We start from the raw sequence: 20,130 nt of genomic DNA, 5'->3' as shown, positions 1-20,130 counted from the left end.
GTATTATTTGAAGAATAATACAACAAAAGAGATTGTGGGGGACAATAATTGATAAATAAAAATAAAACAACTCTTATGGCTTGGCTATCTAGAAAGGATGGATGAAACAGATGGCCAAAATGAATTTATTTGTGGGCTGCACAAGGGAGAAGAGAGAGAAGACATCCTCCTAGGGAGCCTTTATTTTGATCTTACAATAATTTGTTGGCATCACAGTTGTCATTATCTAGACTTGAAAGAGATTTACTTAATTAGAAAGTCGTTGTATGGTTAACAGATTGTTTGTTCCAATCTATGCTGCTCTCTCAGTGTCTTTCAGAAAAGGTCTCTTCAATATGTCGCACTGTGTGCACAAGGTGATCCTTCTGATCCCTTGCCCCCATTTTCCTAACAGGTGCTAGTATTCATTGTATGTTCAAACTGTCAAAGATTTAAGGACCCTGTATGTGTAGAACAAATAGAAGCATGTTATTCACACAAACTAAGTTGACACTCGTCGCAGTGGCCGATGGGAGTGACTGTAAATGGGAAATGCATCTATAGTCTCTTCCATGTTCGTCCTGTGAATGCAGCCAGTGACCTCCAGAAAGAAGATTAGTGGGGGAGAAATATGTGCAACATGGGAAAAGAGAAGTGCTGACATCTCTAAATAAACCTTGAGATTTGACGATCAAGTAAAATATATCATACAGTAGCATCTGTTGAAATTTATGTTTGCACTCTAAATAATTTTTGCAAAAGTATCTTCATTCAAACAATTATCTTTTCCTAATTTCAGCGAATATTTATGTGAGAAAAAGATATTCTTTCAGAATATTCACAGGTATAATATGTTTTAGTAAACCAATATTTCTGTGTTCTAGTTAGTGAGTCTACAAATTTCATCAGCAAATTCTGGTGAGACTAAAAGTTGCAAGTAACTTCAAGGAATAAGTTTTAAACTTAGTCTCCTCTTGTCGGAACAGATATTATTTTGTTTCATGTTAATCATTTCTGTTCTTAATGGGAACTTATAATCTTTGTTGTGGAACAGATCCAGAAATTAAAACACAAGTCACCAAGGTTAGTTTAACGATATATGCTTACTGTTCTGCAAAGCACTGCTTCAGCCACAATGCAGCGACAATGTGAATGCCATTCTTCCTAATCAGCCAGCTGCTGTTCATAATAAGCTAGAAATTGCTGTGACTGCTGTAAAGCGATTGGGTGTGATGAGAGGGCTATTGAGAGAAACGTGACACAGACAGCAACAGTACCTCAAGAGCTATCCTCTTCTGTGGATATTTTTCTTCTGAGGAAAGTACAGGACCCATCACTATTCGTTCACTTGACTGTGAGCGGTTTCTCAGACTATGTGATCAGAAGTACCTGGACACCTGGCTGAAAATGACTTACAGGTTCGTGGCGTCCTCCATTGGTAATGATGAAATTCAGTACAGTGTTGGCCCACCCTTAGCCTTGATGACAGATTCCACTCTCACAGGCACACGTTCAATCAGGTGCTGGAAGGTTTATTGGGGAATGGCAGCTCATTATTCACTGAGTGCTGCACTGAGGAGAGGTATCGATGTCAGTCGGTGAGGCCTGGCACGAAGTTGGTGTTCCAAAACATCCCAAAGGTGTTCTATAGGATTAAGGTCAGGACTCTGTGCAGGCCAGTCCATTACAGGGGTGTTATTGTCATGTAACCACTCTGCTACAGGCTGTGCATTTTGAACAGAAGCAATCGTCATACCCGATTGCTCTTGAACAGTGGGAAGCAAGAAGGTGCTTAAAACACAGTGTAAGCCTGTACTGTGATAGTGCCATGCAAGACAACAAGGGGTGCAAGCCCCCTCCATGAAAAACATGACCACACCATAACACCACCGCCTCCGAATTTTACCGTTGGCACTACACATGCTGGCAGATGTCTTTCACCAGGCATTCGCCATACTCACACCCTGCCATCGGATCACCATATTGTGTACCATGATTCGTCACTTCACACAATTTTTTGTACTGTTCGATTGTCCAATGTTTATGCTCCTTACACCAAGCAAGGCATCGTTTGGTATTTACTGGTGTGATATAGGGGTCCTTAAATCTTTGACAGTTTGAACATACAATGAATACTAGCACCTGTTAGGAAAATGGGGGCAAGGGATCAGAAGGATCACCTTGTGCACACAGTGCGACATATTGAAGAGACCTTTTCTGAAAGCCACTGAGAGAGCAGCATAGATTGGAACAAACAATCTGTTAACCATACAACGACTTTCTAATTAAGTAAATCTCTTTAAAGTCTAGATAATGACAACTGTGATGCCAACAAATTATTGTAAGATCAAAATAAAGGCTCCCTAGAGATGAGGCTACAGTAGAGTCCCATTAATCCGAGCTAATTGGGACCGGATCTTGTTCGGATTAGCTGGAATTACGGCGACAAGTTTCTAGAATGAAGTATACCAAGCAGATAAGTAAGTACACCATGGTAACAAATGGGAACAAGTATGGGAACAATGGCTCACTCTCACTCCCTGCCCTTGTTGTTGTGCATTTTTGAGACCTTTGTAGTGTCTGAGGTCAGTGCACTGCCAGCTGGCTTGCAAAGCACTTGATTATGTTAGTTATTGATCGCTGGCACATGTAACAGTTGTATTGTATTCGTTCAGGTGTAGCGGTGTACATATTTTCGTCATGCATACACGGAAACAAACAAGGTTAACTCTCATAGAAAAACTGAATACTTTGAAGTGGATAGACAATGGTTAGAAGATATCTAAACTGGCAACGGAACTGGGTAAAGCAACCATTTGTGATTTGAAGAAGAACCAGTGAAGCTTGAACAGTCCTGTGCAATGTCTTCGGGAAAACCACTCGAAATTGGGCAGACTTTGAAACAGTCCCAGTATGCTAAAGTGGATGAAGCTCTTTTCCTTTGTTTACGCAGAAAAGAGAAAGGGGAACTCCTTTGAGTGGAGCACTGGTTCAGGAGAAGGCTGTTTGCCTGAAGATGTTAATGAATGGTGATGAGTCTTTTAGTGTGAGTATGGGTTGGTTGGACAGATTCAAAAAACATCATGGAATCCGTCAGCTAACAAATACTAGAGAGCAGCTTTCTTTCTCCCGTGATGCAGTGAAGGAATACTTGGGTGAGTTTGAAAAAATGATAAGAGAGGGAAGGTATTCTCCATAACAAATTTATAACCGGGACGAGAGTGGCCTAATTTTTAGGGCATTGCCAACAAAAATCCCTGCATCAAAAGCAGAAGACCATGCTCCTGGTTTTAAAATGTGCAAAGATCGTGTGACTTTATTAGGGTGCAGCAATGCTGCTGGTAATCCCAAGCTGCCTTTAATGCTGATCGGCAAATATGCTAGGCCCAGAGCTTTTAAAAACTGCAGAATGAAGTCCCTGGCTGTATATTATCACAACCAGAAAAAACTATGGATTGGTGGTAAGCTGTTCAAAGAATGGTTTCAGAGAGAGTTTGTTCCCTCTGTTCAACGGTTTTCTAAGGAAAATCAGTCTCCCCGTGCAACCCTTTTGATTGATAACGTACCATCTCACCCCAGCACTGAGGAATTATGTGATGGAGAAATTGTGGCAAAGTTTTTGCTGCCGAATGTTACACCACATCTACAGCCGATGGACTTGGGCATACTGCAGACATGAAAACCGATTCATAGAAAACAATTTTTAAGAATGCTGATCCAAGATGATAGCATTCCTTTAGTGGACAAAATAAAAAAGACCAATGTATTGTATTGTATATTTATTGGTCCTGTGAATCATACACTGTACAGGGGTACATAATAATATAGGACAAGTCAAAAAATTTGCAATAAAGTGTAACAAAAAAAACTGTTGTATGGTTTTCAGTATATAGCAATATAACATATGGGAATAACATTTCACAAATACACAAATTTTACACGCACACATTTCATACTTTTGGCCTTGATTATACAGACACACACATATCTGTAATAGACCACATATAACAACTGATAAATCTACATGTACACATTTCTTATTTTGGCCTTAATTGTATAAACTAAATTTTTCACATGTTTACATTGTAGATAAAAATTCATCAACACTATAGTAGCAATTCTGTAGCATGTAGTCACTCACTGCAGTTTTGAATTTATGCATGCTAGTTATTGCCTTAATTTCTTTAGGTAGTTTGTTATACAGTTTTTTTCTGCTTGCAAGGGTCCTTTTTGTTTTAGTGTTGTAGGCCTATGTGAAAACTGCATATGTAAATCTTGATTATTCCTTGTGTTGTATGAATGGATATTTCGGTTTTTTGGAGCAATCTTGCTATTTTCATCTACGATTTACCTTATAAACATTATTGTTTCTAGGATATATAGGCATGGCAATGGAAGAATATGAAGCTTTTTAAATGAGGGTTTGCATGAAGATCGAGGTGCTGAGCCTTCCATGGCTCTTATAATTCTTTTTTGTGCAATAAAACAGCTTTTGCTGAGTGGTGAATTTCCCCAGCAAATTAAACTATATCTTAGTAGTGATTCTGCTTCGGCATAGTACACATTTTTTATGGCTTGCATAGATGTGCATCCAGCAAGAATTTTTATACTATAACAAATGGTATTTAATTTACTACATAGGCGTTGTGTGTGTTTCTGCCATCTTGGATCCAAATTCCCAAAAATTTGGTGCTATTTACAATTTCAAGTCTTTTGCCTAACAGTTCTATGGTTGCAGTTAAAGGCTGTTTATTCTGCACTGTGTGTAGATGCATAGTGTTTGTTTTATGTGTGTTTATTATTAAGTTGTTCATTGCAAACCATTCTGATACATGAGTAGTGCTCTTTTTTATTTCATTTTGGAGCTCTTCTGGGGTCTTTCCTTTGATAAGTATATTTGTATCATCAGCATATTTAATGTATTTATAGTTAGGGCTGGATGGTTCCAGGTCATTTACAAACAGCAAGAACAGGATTGGTCCCAGTATGGAACCCTGCGGCACACCGTATTTAACACACTGTTTTTCTGATTGATAGGAAGTTAAATTTTTTCCTTCTTTGTACATGACTTTACCCATAACAAATTTATAACCGGGACGAGAGTGGCCTAATTTTTAGGGCATTGCCAACAAAAATCCCTGCATCAAAAGCAGAAGACCATGCTATGACAGCAACATTTTCTAGCTTTCTAAGCAATAGACCATGGTTAATGATGTCAAATGTTTTTGAAAGATCTAGGAATATTGCTGCTATGTGTTCTTTTTTATCTAATGCATTTAAAGCTTCATTTAAGAAATCAATAATAGCCGTCTCAGTGGATTTACATTTTCGGAAACCATGCTGTGCAGCCGAGAAAAGTTTATTTTTTTCAATGAAATCTACAAGTCTTTTATAAAAGATTTTTTCAATTATTTTAGAAAAAACAGATAGTAGAGAGACTGGCCTATAATTTGTTATATCTGTTTTTTCACCCTTTTTGAACAAGGGCTTCACTTCAGCTATTTTTAGTCTTTCTGGGAAGATTCCCTGAGAAAGTGAACTATTGCATATGTCTACCATGAGCTTAACTGCTAAGGGTGCACATTTTTTAATGATATGGTCTGGTATCTTGTCAGTACCAGAGGAAAATTTTGATTTTAGCTCCCATATTGTTTTTAGCATTTCCTGTTCATCTGTTGGGTATAGGAAGATAGACTTGCTACTAGGGATGGTCTTAATCTGATTTGCAGTGACAGTATTTTGAAAGTTTTGCTTCACCAGAATCTCAGCTGCCTCAGAGGAATAAGAGTTAAAATTATTTGCTATCTACTGGGGATCAGATATTACAGAAGTGTTTTCATTCAGTGTGATATTATGGTATTCTCTCCGTTTTACTCCTGTTTCATGCCTTACAATCTCCCATATGGCTTTCATTTTATTTTGTGCATTTGCTATGAAGGAACTATTTGCCATTCTTTTTGCTTCTTTTATGACTTTAGTTAAAATCTTTTTGTAATTCTTAAGATAGGAATCAAATTCTGGGGATGTGGAGTGCTGTCTAGATATTTCATGAAGTAGTCTCTTTTTCTTCGCAGATATTTGTATCCCTGTTGTGACCCATTTTATTTTCAGATCCTTTTTTGTGACTGTCTTGTTATGGAGTGGAAAGCAAAGCTCAAAATAATAGCTAAAACTATCTAGGAATTTGTTGAACTTATCATTTGTACTTTTACATTCATATATGTCTTCCCAAGTTTCTTTACACAGATAGTTAAGGAAATGTTGTATATTCTGGTCATTATACTTCCTAGATGTAGTAGTTAGACATTCAGTTGAACTAAACGGTTTTCCTAATCTTATACTAATTTCTTGGGCTGTGTGGTCCCCAAAGCCTGTATTGTGGGTTTGTGTTGTATGTTTCAAGGGCACATTTGTAAATATTTGATCAAGGATTGTGGCTGAGGTTTTTGTGATGTGTGTTGGCGTTTCTATAGTAGCCTTTAAATTGAAAGTTGCTAAGAGGTTCAGTAAAGCAGTTTTTTGATTAGACTCACTTGCGAAGTCAATGTTGAAATCCCCACATATAATTAGTTTTCTATGTTTTTGTGTAGTCTTGTGTAAGATATTTTCAAGGTTCTTTAACATGATGTTAAGGATGCTGTTTATTGGGCCGCTGACGCATGGCAAAATATTTCAGAAAATACTCTGAGAAAAGCATGGAGAAAACTGTGGACATCTCTTGAATTTCAGGACAACCTGGTTGAAAAGGATGACGAAAATCTACTAAAAATGATACAGACAATCCCTGGTTGTGAAGAAGCTAGTGGAGGAGATGTAGATGAGTGGATGGCAGCGGATGGGGCATGTGTGGAGTACCATACTGATGTTGATTTAGTTGCTACTGTTGACTCTAGGCCAGGAAGAAGTGGACTGCTGTGACAGAAGTGACAAAGAGCTTGAAAGCGACAAAGGAGAGCTGGTGCCACACAGTGATGCACCAGAAGCCTTTGACCTTGCGCTACAATATCTGGAGCAACAGCCCACTGCTACACCTGCTGATTTGATGTTTATTATACGATGGCGCAACTATGCGTCATATAACATACTGTCTTCATTATGCCAAAAAGACAATGACTGAGTTTTTGTCATCTAAAAAGTAGGGATAAAATGTCCGCTGTATTTTAGTACGTTTGACAGCTTTTCTTTCATTGTTATGCATTGTTTAAACCTAATGTCTTCTTGTCAATTTTTCTATTACATGTTTACTGTACTGTGTAGATTAAAATAGTGTGTATGTACATCAGTTAACCACTCAGTTTTCCACACTAACATTTTTCATGTTCGGATTAACCGAACATTCGGATTACCAGGGTTCAGATTAGCAGGACTGCTGTATTAGGTTCCTAGTGATCAACTGCAGTGATCAACACAGTGATTTGCAGCAAAGTGTCAGAGTTTGAAGCATGCTTAATAAGCAATCAACTCATATAATACAGCATACAAAACTACAGTTAAAACCCAGAATTTACAGCAGTGAGATTTTTGGAGTGGTGGTGTGTTTGGCTCAGTAGACAAGAAACTCAAAACTCCCAAGACAGAAACTGAAGCTGTATTTGAGATCATTTGGGCAAGGCTCAGTATCAAGGGATTTTCTTAGAGACCAGCTGAGTAACCTCAGACGTAATCGAAAACTTTCTAGAAGGCCTCAGTAACCTAGTTAAAGACTCAATAACATCATACCTAAACAAGGAATCTGAAACATTTAACTCTGGGCAAGGTCATGTAGAGGAAATGTGGCAGATGTTTGGAAGAGTAGCTGACCACTCACTGGATAGGTATACCTAGCATAACAGCTGGTGACAGGTGGGACTCTAAATGGTATAAAGTCTCTGTAAGAACCTTCCAAAGAAACAGTGACTATTACATAATATATGGTGACATATAGGAATGGGAAAATTTGAAACATAACTTTATTTGATGCCATAATGTAATACAGTAATGTAGTAAACTAATAGAAATTTCATCAGTTAACACTTTTTAAAACTTTTGTCATTATTAAGTGTAGTCCATTTTGTTGTAGACATTCATTCAATACATCAATTCTAAAGACTCTGCAAAGTGCGGCACAATGTGTTCTCTGGAATGTTTTCCTCACACTGAGTCTTGAATGTGGTAAAGTCTGTCTGGTACACGAGGTTCTTCAGATGTCCCCACAAAAAGCAGTCACAGACAGAGTTTTAAACATCAGGGCAGCCCAACCAATGTCAGCATTCTTTGAACTTATGTGAGCTTCATACAAATGTTTCACTGTAGTCACAGACAGTCGAGCAGTGTGTGAAGTAGCCTCATCCTGTTGAAACCAGGTGAGCTGGATGTGAAGATTTGAAAGAGAATGGAACCTTGTAGCTAAAAATGTCTATCATGTTGCTATACCATTGAAATGTCATACTGATAGTGAAGCCACCTCCATCTTCAAAGAAGTAAAGGTCTATGACACCACAAGACACAATGGGCAACATATAGTAAATTTAGCACTGAGTAATGGGCACTGGTCAAGTACAGAAAGATTTGTTTGTATCCAGTACTACATACTCTACTTATTCATGAATCCGCTGAGGTGAAAAATGGGCTGCATTCAACTTCCAAAAATTTTCATTTAAGTTAGCATCCTCTATGATTTCAGCCAAAAGATTTTCAGGAAAGTGTATGCACAAATCAGATTCATTAGCTTTTAGTTTTTGAACAGTCTGAAGCATATAAGGATGAAATTTGAGACTATGGAAGATTCTTTGCATGCTTAAAGTACGAGTCCTAATGATGAGGCAATTTTTTGCACTGAATGATGAAGAATCTTGACCACTGCAGCTTGCACAATACAAGCCAAAACACTCTCTTCAAAGGTATGAACCCACATTCCGATTACGTGTGAACAAGGAACTTGATCGCAGGGCAGGTTCTCCTACTTGTGATAAAACACTCTTTATAGAGCTGTCACACTGCCACCATGTTGTTAACGTGTGCTCACAACAACCACAAACTCTGCTCTTCTATAAATCTCCATTACTACTCCACAGTTTGACGTGTCCCCCTTCCCCTGCCTCACTTATTGAACATCTACACTCCTGCTAACACCAATGTTCCTGCTTCTCTATCACCCTGTATGTGTAGAACAAATAGAAGCATGTTATTCACACAAACTAAGTTGACACTCGTCGCAGTGGCGGATGGGAGTGACTGTAAATGGGAAATGCATTTATAGTCTCTTCCATCAGCCACTGCACCAAGAGTAAACTTAATTTGTGCAATTAGTACACAAGGAGAATCTAAATGAACTACCAAAGGAGAATATTCATCAGAAGAACTCTCACAGAACCTTAAGAAAGTCTGATCTTAAGTCAAGGATATCAGTACCACAAATGTTGGTGACCATACACTCATCAATAACAGAGGAAGGGAAACCGCAGGTAGCAAAACAAAATGAGAAATGGTGGACTTTGTTTTCAAGTGTTCCTTTACAAAGGAAAACCCAGTACTGCTCTAGTGTAATTTTAGGTAGCATGGCAAAAATTATATCAAAATTACTTAAGAGAGTATAATTCACACCTATCTACAAGAAGGATAGCAGAAGGGATCTGCAAAACTAGTTCAGTATCTTTGACATCCATTTATGACAGAATTTAAAACATATTCTGACCAGCTGAAAAATGCTCCTGTTGGAACACAAAAAAAGGTGAATATGCTCCTCTTTAAATACTCAGAAAACTGGGGAACCAGCTGCCTCAATCCTCATTCCACCTCCCTTACCAAATTTTTTTGCATTGAATATATTCTTGCTCTTTTAATAACGAACATTCTATAAACAGTCTCTCTGCCCATGTCTCTTTTTTTCTCCCATTGGTACTTTCCCTGTCTGTCTCCTCTTCTGCCACTATCACTGTCACTGTCTCTCTATCCCAATGCCATTGCCTTTTTCTCATTATTTTTCTCTCCCATTGCCAGTGTCTCTTTCTTTTTCTCTTGCAGTCTCTTGTCTTCCTCTTCAACCACCATTGTCTCCATGCCACACATCCTTGGGGATGGTTTGCTCGGGGTTTTGACCCTAGACTGGGAAACCAACACGTAGGTACAAGGCACGGCAGGAAGTGCGCATTTGGGGAGGGGGGAGTCCAGACACCGCAAATCTGTTTATGGTCTCCATTCATCTCTTTTTCATTCACACTGTCTCCTCTCTCTTTGGCTCACACTCCTTCTACCTCCATTAATCCCTCTTTCTCTGTTACTACCACTGTCTCTCACAGACCCTCACTATCTCCCCTCTCTTTGACACCCATTATACTGTCTTCATCTCAATTTCTGTTTCACTACCATTTTCTCTCTCTCTCACCATCACTGTCTCCTCTCTCTTCCCCCTTCACTGATTCTCTGTAGCTCTCTCTCAACACAAAAAATTGTGAATATGTTGACAAGTGAAAATTTTTGGTGAGGAAGGTGGAATGAGGATTGAGGCAGCTGGTTCCTCACTTTTCTATGAGAGTCTTTTAAAGAGAAGCATATTTGTCTTTCTTGCGCCCCGACAGGAGCATTTTTCAACTGGTTCCCATCTTTGCCCTGTTACAACAGGATGTGCTGTTTATATAAAATAAATTGCATAGGTAGGTCACTGAAATTTTGACAGTCTATTTATATACTTCGATACATAAAAACAACAAATAAGTACGCATAATATAAGATTAACACAAAATCCTCTCCCTTCCAAGCAAGTTCACTTTACACCACTTTAAATAAATATGCACAACATTTTTAGGTTACACCTGCAGTATACCAAAAAATTGCAGTGCTTGATTAATTTCCAATAGCAAAATAATTTTTTGTAACGTGCTTACACCACCCGAGGCACCATTGAATAATTAACAGGCCAAGGCTGCCCGTAGCTGTGTGCATTGCCCATTAAACAGAGTCTAAGTCCTGTTGATGAAAAATACCAATAAATACAAAGCCTGATGACTTCAGACCCCTTGTGATAACCCCAGAACCCTTGCCATGCATTCACTACATCAATTAATACTACATTTACACCTCCAACTGGATATTATGTGTGTATTTTACACATGTAAGTATGGTAACTTTGAACCTCTGAATCTTGGCAACCAATAATTATACCAAAGAAAGTTTCACAGTTCCCCAACATAATCACCTTAAGAACATATGGTAAAAATTTCAACAATATGCTTCGAATAGAAATTATGGAAGTGGTGCCCAGCGCAATTAGTACTTTTGGTAGCCAAAAATCTTGTCTTCTAAGGAACAACCTATGAACAAATTATATGAATGCGAGGTGTCTGCAGCTGTGATACATATTATGCAAATTGAAGGTGGTGTGGGAAGAGAGGGAGGGGAAGGGACAACAGATGTTGGCTGCATAAGTACTTTATGTGGAATCAGTGGAAACAAATAAAAATGTGTGCTGGAGTGGGATTTGAAGGAACTCCTGTTGAATTAATCACTCTGCCAGCTGCACACGAGGTTCATCCCAAGTGCGTCGATTATCTCGGCATGCCTCTTAGCTGACACACATTCCCACCTAGCACCACATACACTATGTGATCAAAAGTATCCGGACACCCCCAAAAACACACATTTTTCATATGATGTGCATTGCCTGGTGAACGTCACTTGCCAGTGTGTGTAGCGCCAACAGTAAAATTTGGAGGTGGTGGTTTATAGTGCGGTCATATTTTTCACAGAAAGGGTTTGCACCCCTTGTTGTTTTGCATGGCACTATCACAGCACAGGCCTACACTGATGTTTTAAGCACCTTCTTGCTTCCCACTGTTGAAGAGCAATTCGGGGATGGCAATTGCATCTTTCAACAAGATCGAGCACCTGTTCATAATGCACGGCCTGTGGTGGAGTGGTTACATGACAATAACATCCCTGTAATGGACTGTCCTGCACAGAGTCCTGACCTGAATTCTATAGGACACCTTAGGGATGTTTTGGAATGCCGACTTTGTGCCAGACCTCACCGACTGACATCAATACCTCTTCCTCAGTGCAGCACTTCATGAAGAATGGGCTGCCATTCCCCTAGAAACCTTACAGCACGATTGAATGTATGCTTGCGGGAGTGGAAGCTGTCATCAAGCCTAAGGGTGGGCCAACACCGTACTGAATTGCAGCATTACCGATGGAAGGTGCCATGAACCTCTAAGTCATTTTCAGCCAGGTGTCTGGATACTTTTCATCACATAGTGTATCTGCAGTCCCACCCATGTCCTCCATACTCTCTAATCTGAGGTTCCCGCAGGAGATCAGACATAATTGTGCATCCACACTGAAGATAGTGGATTCACTGCCCATCAAGGAACACAATTGTGCAATTGATGCACGGTGTCTGTTCTTTCGGACATGATTGAAAGGACAGATATCACGTGGAATCCGCAGCCTTAATAATATTATGTAAACTGGATGTGGTGTGGGGAGAAAGGGTACACCAGGACTAGCACTACTATGGATAGGTGGCACTAGGTGAGAATGCTAGACAATGTGGAAAATTTGAGGTTAGCAGGGGCTCAGATGAAAACCCAGGATGTCAAAGATAGCAGAAGAATTAGGTACCTGATGAAGAAAGAACTGTATGTTACTTCAACCTTGGCCATCTCTAGAGGGCTGAACTTCACTTCTGTTCCAAACACAATACCAAAACAGGACATTAGCAGCTGTGTTGAAGAAGCAATTCATAGCCAGTCAGTCGAAAAGGCAGAGGAAATTAGGTGGGAAACTTGTAGGATCATTGATAAATCCTGACTTCGAAAATAAAATATGACAACAGCAGAAAACGGAGAGCACTATCATTGCTACAAGAAAATGGAAACACATCAGTTCCCTCCTGCTGACTCAAGAAATGTAATAGTTCTAATGTGTGCTGATAACTATTGACAGAAAATAAGCACTCTGCTGCAGGAAACAGAAGGAGGGGAAACACCCAAGATGACAAGAAAAACAATAGGTTTGTTTCACAAATCAGCTCTAATGGAAGAAGATATGAAGTGGCTTTATCCAAATGCTCCATCACCTCCATGCTTGAAGAGATTGCCTAAAATTTAAAGGTGTACCACAGCCTTGTACAGTCAATATCATAAATGTACTCACATTTGGAGGGCCAAATATCTAAACTCACTTCTGAAGCCTATAGTGAGACACTGCAGTCATCACATGAGCTGAACTGAATTTGTGGCCTTACTGAAAGACACAATTGCAGAAGGATGATCTACTGGTGAGCTTATACGTAACATCTCTTTTCACATGTATCATTTCAAGATGTTTTAGTACTCTTAGCAGATTATTTTGAGCCACAAACACTGTTTGAACATTTACTCACCACAACCTACTTCAAATAAGGAGGGGGGAGTTTTATGAACAAGTTGATGGGAGCAGCAATGGGCTTGCCACTTGCCCCTGGGACTGCCAATCTCTGTATGGAACACTTTTTGAGGAGATGGCACTAAAAACTGCACAGCTCAAACCTAAAAACTTCTTCCGTTATGTGGATGACAACTGTATTCTGTGGAAACATGGCAGAGAGGCTCTGAATGAGTTGCTGGATCACTTGAACAGTGTCCATCAAAACATATAGTTCAAGATGGAGCTAGAATAGAATGACTGTCTTCCATTTTTGGACATTTGAAGAAACAGACAGTAACAGTACACTAGAACATGCAGTCTACAGAAAGTAGACCCACATAGATCTGTACCATCATGTAACGAGCTGTCATCGTCTGGCACAGGGGTACACTTCGCTAATGATTCTAGTACACAGGGCATGTGTCATCTGTGGCAAAGACAGCAACCCCCCCCCCCCCCCCCCCCCAAAGCAAAGCTGCTAAGCTTCACCAAAATACAGTGAAACGCAGATTAGTTGTGAACTGATGAAAACAAATTATACAGCCAGGTAGAGAGATCCATCTTTATGCCGTATACTGGGCCTTCCTCAGCAAAATTACGAGAATCCTTGAGGTGTGAGGGGAGGGGTGACCCACTTATGAACATGAACACTAATGTGTATGTCTAGGGCCTAAAGATAAACCAGCAGTGGCAGAACACAGCTTCAACAAGGGACTCAGAAAACAGAAATGTTGTGCCGAGCTAGTGGCTTTTGGGAGAACATCATCAAAGAATAAAGTAAGATAAGGTTCCATGACAACCTTGACAATGAGGTCTGCCAGCTAATTTTGGGGAGAGATTGGGGGGAGGGGAGACGGCCTCCACTGAGGTACATATATGGGAGATCCAAACATTATTAACACTTCGACAGAAGATGAAAGAGCGACTCAGCAGAACATCACCAAATTTCAAAGCTGCTACTTGGATGGAAGCTTGAGAAGATTTCATCAGTGGTATATGCAGCAAAGTCTAAATTATTCTACAACTGAGTGATCCTCCCAGTTGTCAACAATCAATCACTGTTTGAAAATAACACTAACACACATAAATATAGTATTAGACAGAGAAATGTTTTATATAATCTATCAGTCAGCCATAAAACTCTTAGACTACCTACCCACTGATGTAAGGAATATTTTAACAGACGGTAAAATTAACTCCAAACACAAAATGAAATTAATTTTGACAGCTCATACTTCTTAGAAGATTTTCTGAATGTGTAGTAGTATGCTGTATGTGGAAAAAATTAAATAAAATTGTTTTAAAAAATCATGTAAACAACCAGTATGTTACTGAATTTTTTGCTGAGAAAGTGTACTCGAACTGACTAATTTCATATTATAGTGAGAGGTTGCAATTATGGTTTGTGGAACAAACAAACACATTCATATCCTGCTTTTAATTCAATCTGATCTTTATTTTATCCGCTACACTTCTCATATATACCCCATTCATTTGATATTACACTCCTGGAAATGGAAAAAAGAACACATTGACACCGGTGTGTCAGACCCACCATACTTGCTCCGGACACTGCGAGAGGGCTGTACAAGCAATGATCACACGCACGGCACAGCGGACACACCAGGAACCGCGGTATTGTCCGTCGAATGGCGCTAGCTGCGCAGCATTTGTGCACCGCCGCCGTCAGTGTCAGCCAGTTTGCCGTGGCATACGGAGCTCCATCGCAGTCTTTAACACTGGTAGCATGCCGCGACAGCGTGGACGTGAACCGTATGTGCAGTTGACGGACTTTGAGCGAGGGCGTATAGTGGGCATGCGGGAGGCCGGGTGGACGTACCGCAACACGTGGGGCGTGAGGTCTCCACAGTACATCGATGTTGTCGCCAGTGGTCGGCGGAAGGTGCACGTGCCCGTCGACCTGGGACCGGACCGCAGCGACGCACGGATGCACGCCAAGACCTAGGATCCTACGCAGTGCCGTAGGGGACCGCACCGCCACTTCTCAGCAAATTAGGGACACTGTTGCTCCTGGGGTATCGGCGAGGACCATTCGCAACCGTCTCCATGAAGCTGGGCTACGGTCCCGCACACCGTTAGGCCGTCTTCCGCTCACGCCCCAACATCGTGCAGCCCGCCTTCAGTGCTGTCGCGACAGGCGTGAATGGAGGGACGAATGGAGACGTGTCGTCTTCAGCGATGAGAGTCGCTTCTGCCTTGGTGCCAATGATGGTCATATGCGTGTTTGGCGCCGTGCAGGTGAGCACCACAATCAGGACTGCATACGATCGAGGCACACAGGGCCAACACCCGGCATCATGGTGTGGGGAGCGATCTCCTACACTGGCCGTACACCACTGGTGATCGTCGAGGGGTCACTGAATAGTGCACGGTACATCCAAACCGTCATCGAACCCATCGTTCTACCATTCCTAGACCGGCAAGGGAACTTGCTGTTCCAACAGGACAATGCACGTCCGCATGTATCCCGTGCCACCCAACGTGCTCTAGAAGGTGTAAGTCAACTACCCTGGCCAGCAAGATCTCCGTATCTGTCCCCCATTGAGCATGTTTGGGACTGAATGAAGCGTCGTCTCATGCGGTCTGCACGTCCAGCACGAACGCTGGTCCAACTGAGGCGCCAGGTGGAAATGGCATGGCAAGCCGTTCCGCAGGACTACATCCAGCATCTCTACGATCGTCTCCATGGGAGAATAGCAGCCTGCATTGCTGCGAAAGGTGGATATACACTGTACTAGTGCCGACAGTGTGCATGCTCTGTTGCCTGTGTCTATGTGCCTGTGGTTCTGTCAGTGTGATCATGTGTTGTATCTGACCCCAGGAATGTGTCAATAAAGTTTCCCCTTCCTGGGACAATGAATTCACGGTGTTCTTATTTCAATTTCCAGGAGTGTATTTCCTCTTCTTCCAGCTCCACAAGGTAAACTTTATTGCCTCTCAATAACAAATAGTATAGGCTGTTACATTTCTGACAATTATATTGTTGAGTATTTACCCAATTTTGTGTAGCACAGGTATACTGTCTAAACCATGGTGACTACATTCTCTTAGAATTTACAACACTTTTAACAATGATTACTCTTTCAATCAATGGTTAATAAGAGCATTTAATTTTATTTGCAATATATTTGCTGAGATAAATGTTCTCTAATACTATAGTGTCAGTGAGCATCAACACAGCTAAAAATAAATAATCATAATATTCAAATACAGAGATCGAAAGGCTATTTACAATTCGTACAGAAAGCAGATGGCAGTTATAAGAGTCGAGGGGTATGAAAGGGAAGCAGTGGTTGGGAAGGGAGTGAGACAGGGTTGTAGCCTATCCCCGATGATATTCAATCTGTATATTGAGCAAGTAATACAGGAAACAAAAGAAAAGTTCGGAGTAGGTATTAAAATCCATGGAGCAGAAATAAAAACGTTGAGGTTCGCCGATGACATTGTAATTCTGTCAGAGACAGAAAAGGACTTGGAAGAGCAGTTGAACGGAATGGACAGTGTCTTGAAAGGAGGGTATAAGATGAACATCAACAAAAGCAAAACGAGGATAATGGAATGTAGTCGAATTAAGTCGGGTGATGCTGAGGGAATTAGATTAGGAAATGAGACCCTTAAAGTAGTAAAGGAGTTTTGCTATTTGGGGGGCAAAATAACTGATGATGGTCGAAGTAGAGAGGATATAAAATGTAGACTGGCAATGGCAAGGAAAGCGTTTCTGAAGAAGAGAAATTTGTTAACATTGAGTATTGATTTAAGTGTCAGGAAGTCGTTTCTCAAAGTATTTGTATGGAGTGGAGCCATGTATGGAAGTGAAACGTGGACGATAAATAGCTCAGACAAGAAGAGAATAGAAGCTTTCGAAATGTGGTGCTACAGAAGAATGCAGAAGATTAGATGGGTTGATCACATAACTAATGAGGAGGTATTGAATAGAATTGGGGAGAGGAGGAGCTTGTGGCACAACTTGACTAGAAGAAGGGATCGGTTGGTATGACATGTTCTGAGACATCGAGGGATCACCAATTTAGTATTGGAGGGCAGCGTGGAGGGTAAAAATCGTAGAGGGAGACCAAGAGATGAATATACTACGCAGATTCAGAAGGATGTAAGTTGCTGTAGGTACTGGGAGATGAAGAAGCTTGCACAGGATAGAGTAGCATGGAGAGCTGCATCAAACCAGTCTCAGGACTGAAGACCACAACAACAACAACAATATTCAAAAAATGTATAAAAATTGTAACTATGATTACCACGAATTACTTCCATCCAGTAAAGAGCTACTGAAATTGTGTACAGACCGAAAGATAATGCCAAACAATAATCAGTAACAAAAATTATGGTGACTAATGGCATCGATTTGTAGTAGGATTTTGGAACATATACTGCGTTCCAAAATTATAAGATACTTTGAAGATAATGACATTTTCACACATAACCAGATGGGACTCGGAAAAATGTCATTCTTGTGAAACACAACTGTCTTCTTCACTAGAAGTGATGCATGCTATTAACAGAAGACTTCAAGTCATTTCCATATTCCTAGCTTTCCAGTGTTCTTCCCACGTGGCTTTTAATTTTGCATACACAGTTTTGTACAAGATTTACATCTACATCTATACTCTGCAAATCACCATGAGCTGCATGGCAGAGGGTTTGTCCCTTTGTACCAGTTATTAGGGTTTCTTCACATATGGAGAGCAGGGAGAATAATTGTTTGAATGCCTTTGTGCATGCAGTGATTATTCTAATCTTATGTTTGTGATATGTAGGGGAGTTGTAGCATATCCCTAGAGTAATCATTTAAAGCAGATTCTTTGAATTTTGTTAATAGAGTTTCCCAGGACAGTTTATGTCTGTCTTCGAGCAATATTCTAGGATGGGTCGCAACAGTGATTTGTAATTATCCCTACAAAGTGTTACACCTAGTATTTGTACGTGTTGACCGATAATAATGACTCATTGTTATTATACTCATAGGATACTACGCTTTTTTTCATTACGTGAAATGCAAAATTTTACATTTCTGAACATTTAGAGCATGTTACCAATCTCTGCGGTACATTAAAATCTTATCTGAATATTTATGCAGCTTCTCTCAAATAGTACTTCATTACAGAAAACTGTATCATCTGCAAAAAAGCTTATTTTAATATTAACATTGTCTGCAGGATCATTAATATATAACATGAACAGCAAGGATACCAAAGCACTGCACCTGATGACTCCACCCAAGATAACATGCTGTGTCCTCTCTACCAGTAAGTCCTCAATCCAGTCACAAATTTCACTTAATTCCCCATATGATCATACTTTTGACGGTAAGTGTTGGTACAGTTCTGAGTCAAATGATTTTCAGAAGTCAAGAAGTACTGCATCTAGCTAGTTGCCTTAATCCAAAGCTTTCAGTATGTCATGTGAGAAAAGTCCAAGTTGGGTTTCACATAATCGATGTTTTCGAACTCCATGCTGTTTGGCACTGAGGAGGTCATTCTGTTCAAGATACCTCATTTTGTTTGACCTCAGATGATGTTCTAAGATTCTCCAACAAATCACTGTCAATGATATTGGACAGTAATTTTGTGAATCCCTTCTATTATTATTTATTTATTTAACCTGATCAGATTAGGGCCATCAGGCCCTCTCTTACATCGGACCAGTGTTCCACACACGCAGCATTTCACACATCAGAGTTACATCATGAACATAGTTTAAATTAGAAAATTAGCTTACTCTTGTGACAATATGAATAAAGAGTAGTGACTAAGACCTAATAAAGTAAATGCGGAAGTATTTTTACAACAGTTGCTATACATACAGATTATGATAAAAGCAATAATAGTAACAGTGAAACAAAAAATCAAATAATAATGATAAACATGACTAAGACCTAATAAAGTAAATGCTGGCAGTATTTTTTCATCAGGTGCTATACATACAGATTATGGTGAAAGCAATAATAATAACAGTAAAAAAAAATCAAATAATAATGACAAACATGAAAAAGATTGGCAATAGTAATGAAGGTTTGTGCAGATGTACATTAATATTTTGGTGTGTAAAGTAGATGTTTACTAGTATAGCGAGTTTTGGGTAAGGGAGGTTTAAGGAGGCCCTTGCTGTAGACAGCTGTGACCTGTACCTTTTTCCATAGTTCTTTGATTGAGGGATCTACAATAGATGTTAGTAGGGGCCTAACTCTGCGGCAAATTCAGTAGAGAGTCTGCCATGGATTCCATCGGGGTCTGGAGCTTTGTTCAGTTTTAACAATTTCAGCTCTTTCTCAACAGCATTGACACTAATGCTTATTTCATTCATATTTTCAGTGGTACAAGGATTAATTTGGATCAATTCTCCTTGGTTTTCCTTTGTAAAGGGGCATTTGAAAACAGAGTTAAGCATTTCAGCTTTGGCTTTGCTACCTTCAATTTCAGGTCCTGTCTCATTCACTAGGGACTGGACACTTAACAGCCTTTACATAAGACCAGAATTTCTTTGGATTTTGTGAAGTATCTTGACGATATTCTGCTAAGGTAATCAACGAAGACATTATGCATCGTCCTCTAGACAGCCAAATACATTTCATTCAGCATCTCCGTATCGGTAGCCCTATGCTTTGTTTTACACCTATTACGCAGTGACTGTGCACCATGGATGTTCCCTCCCATCATGAATTGTTCTACTGGGTACATATTTACCCAGTGCACGATAAACTATTCTTTTAAACTTCAGCCAGTTCCTCTACTG

General features: G+C 40.0%; 1 long non-coding RNA gene across 1 annotated transcript in view; it reads right to left on the bottom strand.

Annotated features, from left to right (window-relative positions):
* The window catches only part of LOC126464382 (uncharacterized), a 37,811-nt gene that overhangs the window by 9,783 nt on the left and 7,898 nt on the right, over window positions 1–20,130 (bottom strand). The window lies entirely within an intron of this gene.

The sequence above is a fragment of the Schistocerca serialis genome, chromosome 1 (genome assembly GCF_023864345.2).
Source record: "Schistocerca serialis cubense isolate TAMUIC-IGC-003099 chromosome 1, iqSchSeri2.2, whole genome shotgun sequence".
Taxonomy (NCBI): domain Eukaryota; kingdom Metazoa; phylum Arthropoda; class Insecta; order Orthoptera; family Acrididae; genus Schistocerca; species Schistocerca serialis.
The sequence above is the reverse complement of the archived record's forward strand: the minus strand, read 5'-3'. Positions and strand labels throughout refer to the sequence as shown.